Genomic DNA, 18,457 nt, shown 5'->3' with positions numbered 1-18,457 from the left:
TATATATATATGTATATATATTATGTACTTTGTATGTATATGTATGTATATATGTATATATGTACATATAATATATATATATATATATATATATATATATATGTATTTATGTATACGTATATGTGTGTATATGTATTTATATATATATATATATATATATATATATATATATATATATATATATATATATATGTATATATGTATATATATATATATAACGAGCTACATTTGATTTGCTTTGATGTACTCAAGTTGAAAAAAGGTTAATTTTAACAAATCAGTAACCTCAACAAACATCTTCAAGTACCTCGTAGACACTCAGTGTCTCACTAACACGACATAATTCTTTCTATTATCTATTTCTTGATCTATTCATGTTCAATATAGTAGTCTTTGAGAGTAGTTTTACTTTTGTTTTATCAAGCCTGAATATAACAATGTCATTTTTGAACATAAAACCATTTGTCAAACAACCAATGAAATCGCAAAATATTTATACATTAACCAGATTCATCTCAGATATCCTGAAATAAGATCTCTCCTATCTAGATTGTCATGCCTGTATTACAGATGAAATTCACTTTTGATTGCTCATGACATATGAATAATCTTCTGCTGTTTCAAGGACTTCCCAAAGTATGTTTCTTCTTTCCCGGCGTGGTGTTGATGCAGCTTTCAGTAATGAACAAAACACTTGGTGCTGAGAAAGCTTTCTTTGTATTTACAGTCGAACTACCACAAAGCTGTCGTAGCTGTTTAGCAGATGTACCTTTGCACTGTCTTGAAGACTCGTGAACTGCGGGCTGTGACAAAGCTAAAAATTTTCATACAGTATAGAGAGACCCTTAAGATGTCCTTGCACATTAAGTGAAAATCTCAGTATGTGTTTCAAAGACTATCGAACTACGATCATCAAATATCGCCTGAAGCTGGAAACTCCGGTCTGTTTAATGTGCAACATGATTCACGATCTACGCGATATTGTGTTTCTGTCGTGAATCTAATTACCAATTGATAAGTGCGCGGTTAAGTCACTATCAGTATTTCTAAAACAAACGTGGTTTGAGTGACCGCTGAAACAACGTATTCGCGATTCGTATTCAGTATGGAATTATTCCCAAGCCTGATTAACTATTAAATCATTTGCAACATCCTCTGGCAAATTAAAAAACGGACGATATCGAATAACGATAAACTTTACCCTTCGGTACAGTGCAGCTATGTCGGTTCACTGTGAGCATCAGAGAACTTAATTGAGATGCAAGTAGTGAAATTTACCTCGAGGAGCATAATCGAGGAGAAGACCCTTCAGGTATTGTCGTCGCTGATCGAAACCAGAAAATCTAGTTCGTAACATTGCAACATCCCATTAAACTCATTCATGTTGTAACTATCTGAAGTGCAATCACACAGAAATCATATATAAATGTTTCATTTGGTCTCACATTTCGTGTTTTTAGTGTTAGCATATTTTTAACTTTATCTTTAAATGAAACAACTCGCATAATTACAATGTAGCTTTTGTTCTTTTAGTCATTTCTTGGTTTCTTGAGCTCTGAAACTTTATAGAAAAGCAAATATTCTTCACATCGGTCTTGTAACAACATTCATCACCAAGCTGCTATGTCGAAAAAATGGGGTATAACAACATTACGCAAAATATTTGCCTACTCACTTTGAATTGTTAAAGCTGGACGACTCTTGAAGTATGCGTAAACAATCTTACATTAGAAGCATTGTGTCTCTAGTGTAACAAAAGACAATATCATTTCAGCGACTTTTACAATTTGCATACCCAAAATGTGAACGGCTGGCTGCTGCGTCATTATCGGCGGTTACCATTGCTTAATTTGCAGACTCGCTAAACAAATAGAGTCCTGCATGACACCTCAGAAAACGATTCTACGCCAGTCGAGTATTATTCCTCCCGGCGGGCGTTACCAGTGCGTAGTTTATGTTTACTAACTTTAGCATGTGAGTTAGTGAAGGTCAAGAAAAAAGCTGCAAGAGACTGTTACTACTGCACTTGTACATATTTCTGGAGCGAAAGTATGGAAATAACTAAAGAGAGAGCTTTTTGTACGTTTTTTCAATCATTTATTTCATTCAAAGAGAAATTATCGACCTTTGGAGTCTCGTTCGTGTAACAAGAAGGCTATCTGTCCCTACCCTTAATCTTTCCTTCCCGATCTCACTACTAAAAAAACCAGTGAAAACTCTATCACACCGACACCATTCATGTGCTCACGCTCTATGTACTGTTCTTTTATAAAAAAAAATAAAAAAATTCGTAAACCTGTACGACAATCGACTAACCAGAAAATTAAATAGTGGATTAATGAAATGTGTAGCCTGTTAAATCTGACAGGCTCTGGTAAGGAAGGTGAAAGGGGACCACAGAAAACGAGGTGAGGGAGATTGTGTTAGCTGATGGGGAGAGGAGAGGTTACAGCACTTGGTGCTACTACATATAGCGAGAACGAAGTTCGAAAAGTAGTGAAGCAAAATGTTAAGATACTTCCAAATAAATGTCGCCTAAAATTTACGTAAATAAATTTAAATATTTGGTCTGTGTGGTATCGACTGTTAAAAATTTGTGAAATGAATACGCATCCTGCGAGTTGAGTTGACAAAAAATACCCTAAGCACGGGTTGGGCTGGAGTAACACATGTGAGCAGAACAAAAAGAAGTGAAGTGAGCAGTACAATATACAGTGCGAGAGCTGACTGTGTCGAAAGAGATTGTTGCTAAATATGATATTCGAAATCGAAATAGTACCGTCTGACCTACAACACAATGGGTGCACAAGACACAATATAAAGGGGAAGGGAAGACACAGATGTGCCATAACTTTCCTGTTCTCAACTACAAACATGTTAAATTCGATCCGTGTAAGTATAATTATGATAACGAAAGCAACTTTACACACACTCCTCGGAATATTTCCTGAGCTGAGGAAAAAATCAGGCTGTTCACAATGATGAATGTCTAATGCAACGAAGTCGTGTATTCAACTCGACGATTACTGAAGAATTGGAAAGATACCGAAGACATTTATGCTGCGAAAGACGCAAATCTTGTTTCGCAATCGAGTAATCTCGAACGCTTTCGGGCATTACGTGCATCGAAGTCGATGGATAAAAAAAGGCTACTGCTGCTATGCTAACATGTATGTATGTATGTATATGTGTATATATGTATGTAACAGCAACAATAGCAGCATGTAACTATGCTATATATAAATTGCTTCTCTAAAACAACAAGTAAAAATGCTGCTGGTAACTAAACACTGTGGTTTTCTGTCGATGGTGGCTTTCATACCTCAGCCGCGGCCCATCAGTAACATTCGGTATTAACTAACGCTGTGCGATTATAACTAACAACAACTAAAATAAACTACTGTGGGGGCTGGCGTTTGGTGTGTCTGATGATTGGAGGTAGATGATCGGAAATATACTGGAGATTGCAACCCTCAACCTGTTATTTTTAAGATCTGACGAACGGCTGAACAAAACAGCAATATTTTTTTGAAAACAATAAAAGTAACCTTCAATGAACAATATTCCGGAAGAGGCGAGTACGAGACAGCTTTAATAACGCTAAAATTCTTCACGATATTATTTACATAACTGAACATTCTGGCTCTTGAAATATTCCAAACTGTTTGACTTCGTCGTTCGCAAAGAGAAGAGCGGCATGTATGGCATTTCCTCCCTTTTCGTAGTGAGTAACGAAGAGAACTGACCATTCGCTAACTGTGATGAAATCACGGCGGGAAGCCCCAACGCAACTGTTGATATTTTGCCAGTGGTAATTTCTTTGAGAGATGGGGGAATGACATTCTCCCACAAATAATTTTGTATGTGTGAAACTATCGGTATCTGACGCTATCTTATTGACACCACGTAATTGTTGCAGGTGGAAGTCAAAATCAAATCCTTCTGAGAAGTTATAAAGGCATGCCAGTGAAAAAGAAATGCTTTTTATTATTCACTTCTTTTAACACCCGGAAAACTGGCGAATAACAATTAAACATGAGAAGTAAACTTTCATATTACCGTTAAGCTATGTTGCCGGAAGGAAGCAAGCACTTGTCTTGGTACAAAGAGTTTCAGGAATAGTAAAGAAGTTTCAAAATGACGGTTATGTGATAATGTATATCGTGGTAATGGCTTATCGGCGATAATTCGAATAATTCTGTTTTCGAGTTTTTCCCTCCCATCGAAGGCAGACCCCGTAATTTCAGTGCTCAGGATGTTCGAAGGCAACTTTGCCGTAAATGCCGAAGCAAAAACAGACTCATAAAATCGGGCTTGAGAAGGCTACGAATACCAAAGAGAGAGCGGCGATATACGGGATTCAGAGTTGTTGCCCGGCGATGTCAAATGTTGATACTCGCGCCAGCTCTGAAATGATCGTCTGAACAAGATGAAGGTATCGCGCCGGCGACGATATGCTGAGAAAATATCTCGCTATTCGAAAACTAAATCGCATTCAGCAATCTTTGTTTCTTTATCAAACGTAACATCTGCAGTGTTACGGCATCGCTGTCTATTGTTAAACTGTATCAATTTTATTCGTTCGTTCGTTATCGTTGGCTCAATGTGCAAATAACGAAGAACTGGTATGACCAACTGCTTTCTTTCTTTCTTTCTGAATATTCTTGTCGCAATGAATGCACCGTGTCAACGCTGATTAGTGTTCAAGATTAGTGCAATGAATGAAGGAGCAGCGACGGCTTTATGAGTAATGAGACCCGCATCCTGCTGGCCCGATACGTTTGCGCGCTCTTTAAAGTATTGTGCTTCTCGTCTTTTGTTTGGCAACGATCGTTCGTTGGGCCAGGCGTCTTAGCCACGGCGGAAATACCACATTTAGTATAGTCATTTTAATCTGCAGTCTGCCGTGGTCACATCCAGCACAAAGACCCATATCTGAAATGTACAGTGAGCAAACCTGTCTTTTCAGTGAAGAGACTCCTGAACTGAAATTCTGGCTGATGCAATCTTGCTATTTTACCATCAAATGATGAAAGGTATGGTGGGTAAATCCTCTGACCCTTAACTTTGGCCTTTCTTGTGGTATCTGCCTTTACCTATGCAATTGAACTTGAAAACCATTTTGGGTACATTAGTACTCCTTTTGCTGTACAAGAGAAGAAATCTATAAGTAGGTACATAAAAATGAAATGAAAATTGTTCCTTTATTCGTAGACATGCTCTGAAACGAAGGCACTAACTGTATGATTCTAGAAATTGAGCACACATGTTAACAGGTTTCAGCTATGAAGTGGCTGCCTTAATCACTCGACTTTTATAGGTGCTTACTGAAGAAAATAAATATTTACGAGGCAAATTAAATATGTGCGAACTGACCAGCTGTTTTTGACAGAGAGAATGACTTTTCAGCTCAAGCTTATATTGCTGGCTCTGAACAATGGCAGCCACCAGGCTCAAGCGCAAAAAGAAATGCACAGTGAGACATTGCAAGCAGAAGTTTCATTTTTATGATATTGGGCTAGGCTTAGAAAGGCTGCACGATTAAACAATTGCGTCATTACAGACGTATGAGCCACTTTGAAAAAATGACGAAGTCACATGCATGTTCAAATAATGGGCCAGGTAACATAAGTACAAACTGAGCACTAAACTCAGGCCTTCAATACGAACATTGACACTTCTTTGGTCATCCAGAAAGTGACAAAAGAAATTGAGCTATGTATTCACGTTTCTTTACTCTCGATTATGCATCCTTTCAAAATGGCACACCAGTTCATTTTCATCATCTTTTATGTCACTTAGGTACTGTGATATTTTATATTTGGATTCTATTTATTTTATTAGTGAAGTCTATTCAAGGCTTTTATGATACATTTAACGACTAATGTTGAAAAAATTAACCTTGCAAATATCACTTTTATTGTCTCTTGTCTTATTAACTATAGTGTGTCATTTTCACTTACAAAATGCTCATAAACTGCCATGCACTTTCATGAAAGAGAATGGTATTTGAAATAATATTGTTACCTTTGCTATTATTGACCAATGTTATGTGCTAATTGACAAGATTCATATCTTATTTATTTTCCCATTTGCTGGAGAATAAAGTGGTATAACTGACTCCCACGAGAAACTTGAGCATGACTTTGAAGAGAGAACGGCCTCGTCTTGTTGAATGTTCTTTGAGGACTGCTCTAGTATTTAGAATGAACTGTTGGATGATCTTTGTGGACGATACTGGTTCAACTCGAGCGACCGCGGCAAAAATACGCTTCGGGAAGTGTGGAAGACTCGCGGTCTGAAGCGTTGGCCGGCACTGAGTAGTTTGCTTATGCCGGTAACGTGTACTTACTGGTGTCTTCCCCGGTCGAGCTGCTGACAGCAGGTATCTGAACTTTCGACTCCGGTCGTGATTGCTGACATTTCGCCGAAGACCATCTACTTCGTCTTCAATTGTTGGTCGACGTGGTGTAACGGATGTGTCCACGAACTCGAACTTTCCGACAGACGCTCTGCATTACAAACTCCCCCTTCCTCAGGCTCCTTCGACTTCCCGTAGTTTATCTTTCCATCGCCGACATTGATTAAGTTGTTAACCAAAATATAAATATTTTTATTTAAAAAGCTTTTCTTTCTTTACTTACCGAATACTGAGTATTTCTATAGTGTGTATTTTCTTCGTTATTAATGTTGAGAGGCGTGAAAACACGAATGGAATCATAACGCCGACACAATCAAACTGAAAATTCGTAATGGACACGCGTATGGACTTAACTGGTGATAAAGTGCTGTATTTGTGAATAATTGAAGAGATTGTTTCGACGGTCATCAATCGATCGGCCATGATGGTCGGACGAAACTACGCCTTTTTCGTAAACGACGTTTTCAGTTGGCGCGAACTATGTTTCTGTTGCGCCGTTAACGGCTGGTATGGTGCCGAAACGCTGCTGAGCGATCTTTGCTGTCAGATGGTGTGCTCTTTTATCTGTTTCTGTTTTGATAACTGAACAGACAGATCAACCATGTATATATCTTAATAACATATTATATATGTGCTGCTATAATATGTATGTATATATGTATATATATATATATATATATATGCTATAACAATAACATATTTCTTTATATATGTATATGTATATATATATATGTATATATATGTATGTATGTATATATATATTGCAAATTCTCAATTTCTCGCAATTTCGAGTAAATGGTCAATAGAGGTGATAATTTCGAAGGACATAAATATTTTCGAATTCGCACGATATTATTTCGGGGAGTTTCAAGATTTGCAAATCTCGTGGCTAAATCATCAAATTTAGACAGTGGCTAAAGTAAATTAATGGTCGTCAAAACAAAAATATTTTGTCTTGTGTGAGCAATAAACAATGTCACTGTGGGAAAATAATGAAATATACACTTAGAAGGCAGACCCAACTATAAACGAAAAATGGCATCACGTATTACATCTGTGTTCAATATGTATCATTTCTCTAGCATTCTTTGAAGATAGTTACCGAAGCTGATAATTAAAGCACAATCTCGCCAAAGACAACAATATTGAATGAGAACAATGAACATTATAAAACGGAAATAATGGCACAAGCACCAAGGTAAAAATAACGCACAGCAATATCTCACCAGTCAGTGTTGCTGTATAAAATACCAAATGAGCTATTCGACTGTCTGAGACTTCCTGAGATCAAAGGTGAATTCAACCACACCCTTGAGCCAATAGCTGTATTTGCTGACACTGTGCAATGAAGCAACTTATGAGCGACGCGAACACACCGCAAGCATGGCATGTTGGGTGGCTGGCGAAGAAGCGATGACCAGGCAACTGAGCCGCGGCCTCATCAAGCGATGGCTGGCTTTTTTCTCCTCCCAGTGAATGTCCGGTAAATTGACACAGATAACTTCACATAATTTGTTTGAGACTCCATGATGAACCAAGTTAATTTCAAAGTTTGCTGCTGCAATGGCCTCTTTAACGCTAATCGTGACGAGACATGCGGTGTTTGACCCCTTCCAGGCTGAACAAAGCTAATGTTCTAAATGTTTCGGTGAGTAACTCTTTTCACTATTCGGTTTTTAACAACGGAAAGAGCAAATTCAAGGTGCGGCTTGATAATTAACGCCCGATATAAAGCATTTAATATCAAGCTTGCAATAACGAGACTGAAATGATACTAAACTACCAAAATAAGCTGCACTTTATCGCTCCCACAATGATTATTTCCCAGAACAACAAGCTACTTTAGTTAAGCCAGGTTGCAGAAAATGTCAAATACAAAGAGCTGTGTTGCACTTTTGTTAACAAATAAACATGTTTGAACCAGAAAATGAACGCACAACAGACCAGCTAGGTTGAAGGCTTCACTCACACATTTCATGGGTCGGCTGGTGAGCTTTACCTTTAACAAGCTGCACCATTCTTTGGAGTAAAGTGCTGCAAACTCATACTGGGTGAACTTGAAACTGTTGCAGAAGGTATTCTCAGAGGTGGTAATTAGCAACGTAACTCGCACGTCAGTCACGACTCTCAGCTTAACTGTATTGCCAGTCTTTGTCACTTCCATCTGGAAGATTTCTGATGAGCCCTTAACATCATGACACATGTTGTGGCACGACTGAAGATCGATCTTTTCTTTTCGGTATGTTTTTCGCTATAACAGGCTGCGCTCAGGCTATCATCAGATATTGCGGCACTTTTCCATGTGACTCTTTGGGGCAATATGAGTGCTCAATGCGTTGTCTTTGGAATAAAGATTTTTAACCCAGAATGTTCCGTTTCGACGCTATAAACAGGAAACAGCAGGCATAGTAGTAAATTAAGAACTGCTGTGGAGGACAGTATGTGAATTAACCGAAATTTGTGTTGCTAATATTCTTTAGTCCCGAAGGAGCAGTCGATGTTTATTTAAAGCTGCGGGCTAGGCACGAGTCAACAATAATGAAAATGCGTTATCATTCATCAAGTTATTTATATATCAAATTTCACGGTACGTCTCGAATTGAGTGATGATGTAGTGTTTGATAAGAAGCTTTTAGCGAAAAAATTTTAAATGCGACCAGGCAAAAGAATCATACGTTCATTTTAATCATAAACTTTGGTAATTAATTTCTTGATAAGCTTTCTGTAATAAACCATTTCGCCAAAGCCGCAGCCAGTGTTGGCCGCGGGCGTTCATAGCACGAAATGTGCCATCTACATAACCGCTATTCTGCACTGCCGTACTGTCATTCTTTCTTCGCCCCATTCATATGACATTCGTCTGTTCCATGCTGTCTGCAAGCTTCGAACAAATTCGTCGGACCAGCACGTCTTTTAATGAGAACTGCTGGCACCGTAATGGCTGCTGCTATGAAATTTTGTGTTTGTAAGCTTGCTATTGCCGTGATGAACATCTCTCTCTGCTCTCTCTATATATATATATATAGCCATATATATATATATATATATATATATATATATATACCACGCACCCGTTGTGCTCGCGGTAAAAAGTGGTCATGTGTCATAATTTTGTTAACGGTACAGGCACATCTTTGGGTTAAAAAATCTGTTCATCGTTATGACGATAACGATAATTACAAGTACTGGTAACTCTCTTAGCAATAATGATATATATTTAACGCTGGTGGTGCGGTGATCTTCGAAATACGAAACGACCAAAATGTTTCTGCCAACTATTCGGAAGGATGCCCCAATTGTAACAAATATATTGCTGGGAAGTAATCTGTCTTTTCGAATAACTGTTGTATTATTGAATATCCTGCGATTATCGGTGAATGAATACGCGACCTGCTTGGCAGTTAAGCTGGAGTATACAGTATGTTATATGTCATGGCTCCTAAACTGCAAATGAATTATTCGAATCTGTATGTCAAGGCAAGATGTTGAAGAGCGCAAGGTAGCTGTTGAGAGAAGCGATCAGGCAGCACTGTCGGAAGACACGGTATCGGTAACTGGTCTCACTGCAGCCAGTAAGCTGAGTCTCACTCGGTCAACCCTGGGGAAGGCATTGTCGCTTTCAGTATTCTGGTAAACACTTTTCTCTGTAGGGAGCTGACTGCTGAAGCGCTGTTATCAAGAATTTTCTTCATGACGACATATGACCAACGACGTAATGTTCCTTGTTATTTTCTTTTTTATCTGTTCATATTCTGTTCGTGTACCACTCTCCAATAAAATACTGCAGTCTTTTACAAAAAATCGATTACCATGATGGTAGTGATTGTTGACAGTTTATAATTGCTTATGACGAGAAATACGAAGCCAACATACAATCTAAACACCAGTATGAAAATAGATGACTGAAGCGCAACAATGGAATTTTCTAGTACATTGACTTGATAAATGGCTCTGCAAAACTAAACACGAACATACTTACCTGGCTACGTAATAACATAATATTCACGGTGATCAGCTTCTAATATCATTTAATGTCAGAAAAGCTGTCGTGTCCCAGTCACATGTGCACAACTGCTATTACCATGATGTCACTTTCGATATGATGCCAGTACAGAAATCAATAAACTGATGTATTACCTTCATGTTGTGAACAAAAAAAAATAAACAATATTTATAATCTTTACATACACACACACACACACACACACATATATATATATTGTATATATATATATATGTATATATATATATATATATATATATACTATATATATATTATATATATATATATATATATATATATATATATATATATATATATATATATATATATATACTGTATATGTTATATATATAAATATATGTGTATATATATATATATATATATATATATATATATATATATATATATATATATATATATTATATGTATATGTATATATATATATATGTGTGTATTGTGTGTGTGTGTGTGTGAGAATCATTTTTAACTTTCATCATTATTACTGATGAAAGTTCAAACCTGCTGCTGAGTCTGCACTGTCAATATCCTGCTGTATCTCTCTCTCTCTCTCTCTCTCTCTCTCTCTCTCTCTCTCTCTCTCTCTCTCTCTCTGTGTGGATGAGGTTTGTATTTTTTGAGCTGGTAGCGTGAGAAGAGCTGGTATGGAAGTAGGAGGGCATTGTTGTTATCTGGACTACAAAGCCTTGTTCAGAAAATGAAATGCATGTTTTTTACAGTATGAAATAAGGAAATTAAAGAGTATGTAAATAAAAGAAAGTAAGAAATAAAAATTCTTAATCACCCATTGAAATCTATAAGTGATTTTTATATAAAACTCAACATTTCTCATTGAATGTCTTGTGTTTATGATTTCAGAAGTCGGCTGCAAACTTTACCTGTGACAAGCTTGAAATACATCTTTCTTTGTCTACATCTATAACTATATATATATATATATATATATATATATGTATATATATATATACTATATATATATATATGCTGCTGCTCATATGTGTGTGTGTGTGTGTGTGTGTGTGTGTGTGTGTGTGTGTGTGTGTGTGTGTGTGCATGTGCAGTGCATTGCTGACACTCATTACAAATCGCAGCTTGAATCCCACGGCTTTGTCGCACTATTTCAAGATCGACAAGCCATTTTGTGCAGTAATTCTGTCTTTGATAGTGAATTGAAGACCCATGCTATCAGTAAGCTGCGAAGAGGATTACACAATTATTTATGAAGAAGAAGCTGACAAACTGGAGTCAACAAAGCTCATTCCAAACTGACTGTGGTCATAACGAAGTGCTAATCTGGAATACTCCCATAGTCATTCGCCAGCTGTGAAAAATAGCTTTTCTGTCCGTCGTATGGTGGGAGTCTTTTCATTTTAATAAAAATCTACTGACCCTCCCGCACAATCAACAGCATCAAATTTTCTTCTATAATCATTAACACAAAACCTGGTATCTAAAACTGTCCAAAAAATCGCTATTACCGGTCGTCTGGGAGCAATAATCTGTCCAGGCTCAGAAATGCGTTTCAACTCGAGCGCAAAGTGCATCGCGTTCAGAAGGTTGTGCTGATATTTCGGTCGGGTTCCACTAGGCTGAGATGAAATAGACTCGGTAGAATCGTCTCCAGTCTCTCGAGTTATTATTTCAAAATGACTGCGGCCGGTGTCTTCGACGGGGAGGTGCCACCGTCGATGACGCGCACGAGCGCTGTGAAGGTATGTCGGCGTTGGGGAAAGCAGCTGATGATTTCGAGCCTGAACCATGTCGATACATTTGTTTTCTATTTCTTAATAACGACGTTTATAACAACGCTCTTATTTTTCTTCGTCTTTCATAAACTATTTACGTTCGTACCTTTCGAGAAGTGATAACCACTTATCATTTTAATTTCGACGATCTCACTTCGGTGATTACGCTTCGACGCTCGCACAGTGAGGCTTCGCAGATCGAAATGAAATTTGACGATAACTCCCGGCTTTTGTGATGTTTTCTGTCGTTAAAAACTGAGTCAAGCAGATAAATGATTTTTGTTGTGCGACACTGAAGGCCGCACAAATCGTTATTCTCGAGATCGCTGCTCAAGAAGCTGTGAGCCATGTTTTCGACCAAAAGTGATTTTAATATGGCGTATCGATAGAGGTCAAAATATTGAAATTATACATTTTCGTTCCCATGCAACTTCCTACAATTTATATTGCACCACGACAACAACTGGGCCTTGCTGCTATTCCGTGTTTCTTCTGTTGCGATGTCTGACAACCTTAATAGAACGCTCTTTAGTTTACAGCCTTTAATATCTTTTCTGCCAGTTTTACTTTCATTCATTCACTCGTCATTTCTTGATGATTTCTGTGTTTACGTCGGTAGTCTTCTTTATGCGCATTCGAACTGAGAGAAAAGTGATTGATTATATTCGTTGTGGAGCAAGAAGAAAAGGTATTTGATATTGAAGCAGTTTATTTTGAACATTTATGATAACAAATGAATTCCGAACGTGTAATTACAGGTCATTCTTTTTCTCATATTTTAATGGTGGTACACATTTTTGTTTTGTATTTATCTGTTTTGGCGCAAATGTTGCCTACAACGACAAAATAAGTAAACAGGCTGCTGTAATTTTCATTTGTCTACAGATCTGACCAGAGCGCCGTAATAATGAAGAAACGAAACATAACGGCATATAACATGCTGCAGTGCCTATTTTCTTTATCTGAGGATTAGATTGGTGCACATAATTTTATGTAACTGTGATCCTGCAAGCTGCAAATGGCTGAACATTATTCATTTGAGCTAATAACTCTACATTCGTCATTTCTTAGTAAAAAGAAATAATTAAAATTATCAGATGTTACAAGGTAACGATCCCTCCCATCTGTATAGGGTTTTATTACCACTGCAAATATTTTGGTGATCATGAGCCAAATTATAAAGCATTTACAGAACTTCAATGGTCTCACAAAAATCAATGAACCACAATGGCGTGACTTTACACAATTATTTTCATATTGCTATGCACACACCTGCACATACACACACACACACGCTGCTATATGTATGTATGTATGTACTGTGTATGTGTATGTATGTAACATAACTCTGCTATATACTGCTACCTGCGTACTGAGTGTCTTATACTGATAAATAAACTGTTACAGATAAATCAGGACCGATCATTATTTCCTGCAATATTATTTAACCTACCTGCTCTGTATCCACAACTTCAACAGATTCATATAATCATATTAGCAAAAATTCTTAAAACTAATTTCAAATCGGCCTATTAAGAGAGAGACTAGAAACTAAATCACACAGGATAAAATTTTCATGATCCGAAAACTAAATGCGCTGTTCTCCAGGATTTGGCCTGAAAAAAAAAGGATTTTCCCAGAGATCAACCCAGCATCCAACCTCTTCTTCATGCAAATGGCTGCCGCTCACCTTACGAAAATAGCAGACACATTTTTGCAGTCCCATATGCGTGTTCAGTACTAAAGAGAAATGGGACCTTCGTTAACCAGCCCCCTGCGTGCTGTATTGAATTAATCCTTTGGACAGTTCCAACAGACCCTGCAAAGAAGGAGACAGGCTTCAGGCTGACGCATGAACCTGGGTCTGGATGCTGGGGTAATGGTTCATTTTCCCTGGAAAAACTCAGGTTTGGAAGAACGTACGAGAGCCTGAGGGAGAAGGAAGAGAGAGAGAGAGAGATAGAGAGAGAGAGGGGTGTGTTGGAAGAAACAGTTATGAGTGAGATATTTTAGGGAGAGGAGCATCACGGGTTTCGAAGTAGTGAGAATTGGGCAGGATCTACTAATCCTGTTGAAATGAAGTATGATGATGGAAAATCAAATGAAATCTGAGAACTTGCATTGACGAGCAACAAGAGGAGTATCAAGAAGTGAACATCTGCAACCGCGGCAAAATATAAACAAATTTCTTCGATTCTCCCCAGACAACGTAAAGTTAGACCTTTTCACTCCTTTGTATTACATTTCAAGAATAGTAAACTAGTCAGTTTATGAATGTGATAAAACCTGTATATGGGAGAAAATCCGGAGACATGGAAATGCAATTGAAATGTTAATCAGAAAAGCTGTGTTGTTTGTTTTAACTACTTTCTGTATGTACCATTACACAAATAACTGAATAAATAAATAAATAAATAAATATATATATATATATAACATATATATATATATATTATATATATATATATATATATAAATATATATATATATATATATATATGCTCTTATATATGCTAGATTATGAAGAAAAGAATGTTTTCAATCAAATTAGGAATCTTAATGGGTCTCAGTCTAGCAGGGGACAACGCCAGTTCTCATTCTTCTGATTGCAAAGGTTGGCCACTTTAGTTTGAAGGTAGGTTTGAAAATCCTGAAGCCTCTCCTGAAAAAGATAAGATAAAAGGCTTCAGAAACATGACGTCAAAGAACAAGAAAAACTGAGGTAGTATTCTTAAAAACGGGCATCATTCATCACTAGTGTATGCTGCTCTGATTAAACTCTTAGAAGGATTTCGTATGATGACACTTACCTATCAAGTCTGATCAAAATCAGCCAAAAAGAGGAAAAACGAGATTAAAAAGAATAGCAATAACAACAATACCAATGACCTACCTACGTCAAAAGCAAATGGTAACGACCCAAGAGATAATCTTGAATGAATGAATAGCCCTGAGAAGAAAAGGTCCCATGACCACCTGAATACAGCATTTCAAGGCCTAATGAATAGAGCAGAATGAAGGGGAGGGATAAGGAGTGGGAGTTAAACCTAGAGGAAGTGGCGATGGAAAGATAGATGGCTAAGGGTAGGGAAAATCAGAAGCAGTAATAAATTCCGAGGCAGACGAGAGAAAGAAATTCCCCAAACCCCCATGCAAACCAAGTATTGTTTATTTCCACCCAGTAAAAGTGTGCGGTGGTGGTTTGTCGAGTCGAGAACATCAACTTCTGAGAAGAGGGACATCTTCTCATGAGGAGTCTCAAGGGAATGGATGCTGCCAATAAGATTCCCTTCAGAAAAATGAAAATAAGGCCACTCCGCAACAAAGGAGGGCAAGATTTAGAGAAAGGGTGACTGACGCAAGATAGCAAGTAGGACCTAGAGGAGAGGTGACAAGGCCACTAGGACCTTCAGAAGAAGTGGCGAAAGAAAGCAGGAGCTGTAGAAGATGCAACAAGGGAAAGTATTTCCTAAAGAGGAGGTGACGAATGAAAATAAAGCCTAGACACGACTTGAGGCAAGACCAGTGATCAGATGAACTACCTTTCATGAAATCCTACTGAGAAGAGGGACAAAAGGATAAAGCTTTAATGACTGGATCGAAAAATCAAGGTCTAGTATTAGAGGTCAGGAAAATTGATTTCAAGGTTGTCTCGTTGACCCTGAACTTTGCCATCTATGTCAACACTTGAATATGCACTCAGGATCCAGATTCAAATTCATGAATTAGGAGAAGGCAAGGCAAAGCCAAGTGCGGTTGACAGAAGAAGGAAAGAAGTGAGAAGGGTTAAATCACCAGGGAAATGTATGAACAGAAGTAGAAGATTGGGAAAACCATTCGCAAAGAGGAATGAAAGAGTATTGGAAAGAACCATTCGCAAAGAGGAGTGAAAGAGTATTGGAAAGAACCATTCGCAAAGAGGAGTGAAAGAGTATTGGAAAGAACCATTCGCAAAGAGGAGTGAAAGAGTATTGGAAAGAACCATTCACAAAGAGGAGTGAAAGAGTATTGGAAAGAACCATTCGCAAAGAGGAGTGAAAGAGTATTGGAAAGAACCATTCGCAAAGAGGAGTGAAAGAGTATTGGAAAGAACCATTCGCAAAGAGGGAGTGAAAGAGTATTGGAAAGAACCATTCGCAAAAGAGGAGTGAAAGAGTATTGGAAAGAACCATTCGCAAAGAGGAGTGAAAGAGTATTGGAAAGAACCATTCGCAAAGAGGAGTGAAAGAGTATTGGAAAGAACCATTCGCAAAGAGGAGTGAAAAGAGTATTGGAAAGAACCATTCGCAAAGAGGAGTGAAAGAGTATTGGAAAGAACCATTCGCAAAGAGGAGTGAAAGAGTATTGGAAAGAACCATTCGCAAAGAGGAGTGAAAGAGTATTGGAAAGAACCATTCGCAAAGAGGAGAAAAGAGTATTGGAAAGAACCATTCGCAAAGAGGAGTGAAAGAGTATTGGAAAGAACCATTCGCAAAGAGGAGTGAAAGAGTATTGGAAAGAACCATTCGCAAAGAGGAGTGAAAGAGTATTGGAAAGAACCATTCGCAAAGAGGAGTGAAAGAGTATTGGAAAGAACCATTCGCAAAGAGGAGTGAAAGAGTATTGGAAAGAACCATTCGCAAAGAGGAGTGAAAGAGTATTGGAAAGAACCATTCACAAAGAGGAGTGAAAGAGTATTGGAAAGAACCATTCGCAAAGAGGAGTGAAAGAGTATTGGAAAGAACCATTCGCAAAGAGGAGTGAAAGAGTATTGGAAAGAACCATTCGCAAAGAGGAGTGAAAGAGTATTGGAAAGAACCATTCATAAAGAGGAGTGAAAAGAGTATTGGAAAGAACCATTCGCAAAGAGGAGTGAAAGAGTATTGGAAAGAACCATTCGCAAAGAGGAGTGAAAGAGTATTGGAAAGAACCATTCGCAAAGAGGAGTGAAAAGAGTATTGGAAAGAACCATTCGCAAAGAGGAGTGAAAGAGTATTGGAAAGAACCATTCGCAAAAGAGGAGTGAAAAGAGTATTGGAAAGAACCATTCACAAAGAGGAGTGAAAGAGTATTGGAAAGAACCATTCGCAAAGAGGAGTGAAAGAGTATTGGAAAGAACCATTCGCAAAGAGGAGTGAAAGAGTATTGGAAAGAACCATTCGCAAAGAGGAGTGAAAGAGTATTGGAAAGAACCATTCGCAAAGAGGAGTGAAAGAGTATTGGAAAGAACCATTCGCAAAGAGGAGTGAAAGAGTATTGGAAAGAACCATTCGCAAAGAGGAGTGAAAGAGTATTGGAAAGAACCATTCGCAAAGAGGAGTGAAAGAGTATTGGAAAGAACCATTCGCAAAGAGGAGTGAAAGAGTATTGGAAAGAACCATTCGCAAAGAGGAGTGAAAGAGTATTGGAAAGAACCATTCGCAAAGAGGAGTGAAAGAGTATTGGAAAGAACCATTCGCAAAGAGGAGTGAAAGAGTATTGGAAAGAACCATTCGCAATGAGGAGAGAAAGAGTATTAGAAAGAACGTACCCATGACGATCACCGCTACGGCGATTAGAGTGGAGATGTTGCGTTTTCAGCCTCAATCAAAATAGACAGAGATTCTCTATTATTGTTCACAAGGTGAACCCTATTCATATGGAACAAGCCCACCAAAAGCCCCATTGACTTGAAATTCAAGCTTCAGCTTCTAAAGAATGTGGTGTTCATTAGGAAGTAAGAGAAGGTAAAGGGAAATCATCAAGAAGGAATGTCACTTGTTAAAAAAAATAGATTAAAAAATAGACAAAAAAATGCATTGAAATGCAAGGATATAGCATTAGGGCAGTAATTCACTGCATCTTCGCTTTAACTTTCGCAGTTCTAATTGCACGACATCCCCAGGGAGGCTGTTCCACAGTCCAATGGTGTGAGGAATAAAAGACCTCCGGAACTGAAAAATTCGACAGCGAGACACATTCATTGCATATTTGTGCTGCTGTTCAGCAAATCTAGCTGCTCTCAGCAGGAAAAGGGGATCAGGGATCAAATGTGCAAGTAAAAGATCTGTTAAAATATAACTTATAAAAAAAGGACAAACAACGTTTCTAGTCAAGACAGACAGACAAACCTGGCACCCGCCTGAAGATCACCGTGAATAGAATAAGTTCTCCTTCCCTTACTTCTTCCTAATGAACAACAAATTCTCTGGAAGCTTGAATTTGAAGTCAATGGCCCCTGTGGTGGGCTTGTTCCATATGACTAGGGTTCATCTTCTGAATAATGATACTAATAATATTCTACTCTGTGAA

General features: G+C 37.9%; 2 long non-coding RNA genes across 2 annotated transcripts in view; one reads left to right on the top strand and one right to left on the bottom strand.

Annotated features, from left to right (window-relative positions):
* LOC136825549 (uncharacterized) overlaps window positions 1–18,457 on the top strand; it is a 51,531-nt gene that overhangs the window by 24,599 nt on the left and 8,475 nt on the right. The window lies entirely within an intron of this gene.
* LOC136825548 (uncharacterized) overlaps window positions 14,719–18,457 on the bottom strand; it is a 7,447-nt gene continuing 3,708 nt past the window's right edge. Inside the window, exon 4 of the long non-coding RNA XR_010849369.1 lies at window positions 14,719–14,849. This is a non-coding gene — a long non-coding RNA (uncharacterized lncRNA). The remainder of the gene's footprint in view (window positions 14,850–18,457) is intronic.

The sequence above is a fragment of the Macrobrachium rosenbergii genome, chromosome 38 (genome assembly GCF_040412425.1).
Source record: "Macrobrachium rosenbergii isolate ZJJX-2024 chromosome 38, ASM4041242v1, whole genome shotgun sequence".
In the NCBI taxonomy this organism is placed as follows: Eukaryota; Metazoa; Arthropoda; class Malacostraca; order Decapoda; family Palaemonidae; genus Macrobrachium; species Macrobrachium rosenbergii.
Note: the sequence above shows the minus strand (reverse complement) of the source record. Positions and strands in the feature narration are given on the sequence as shown.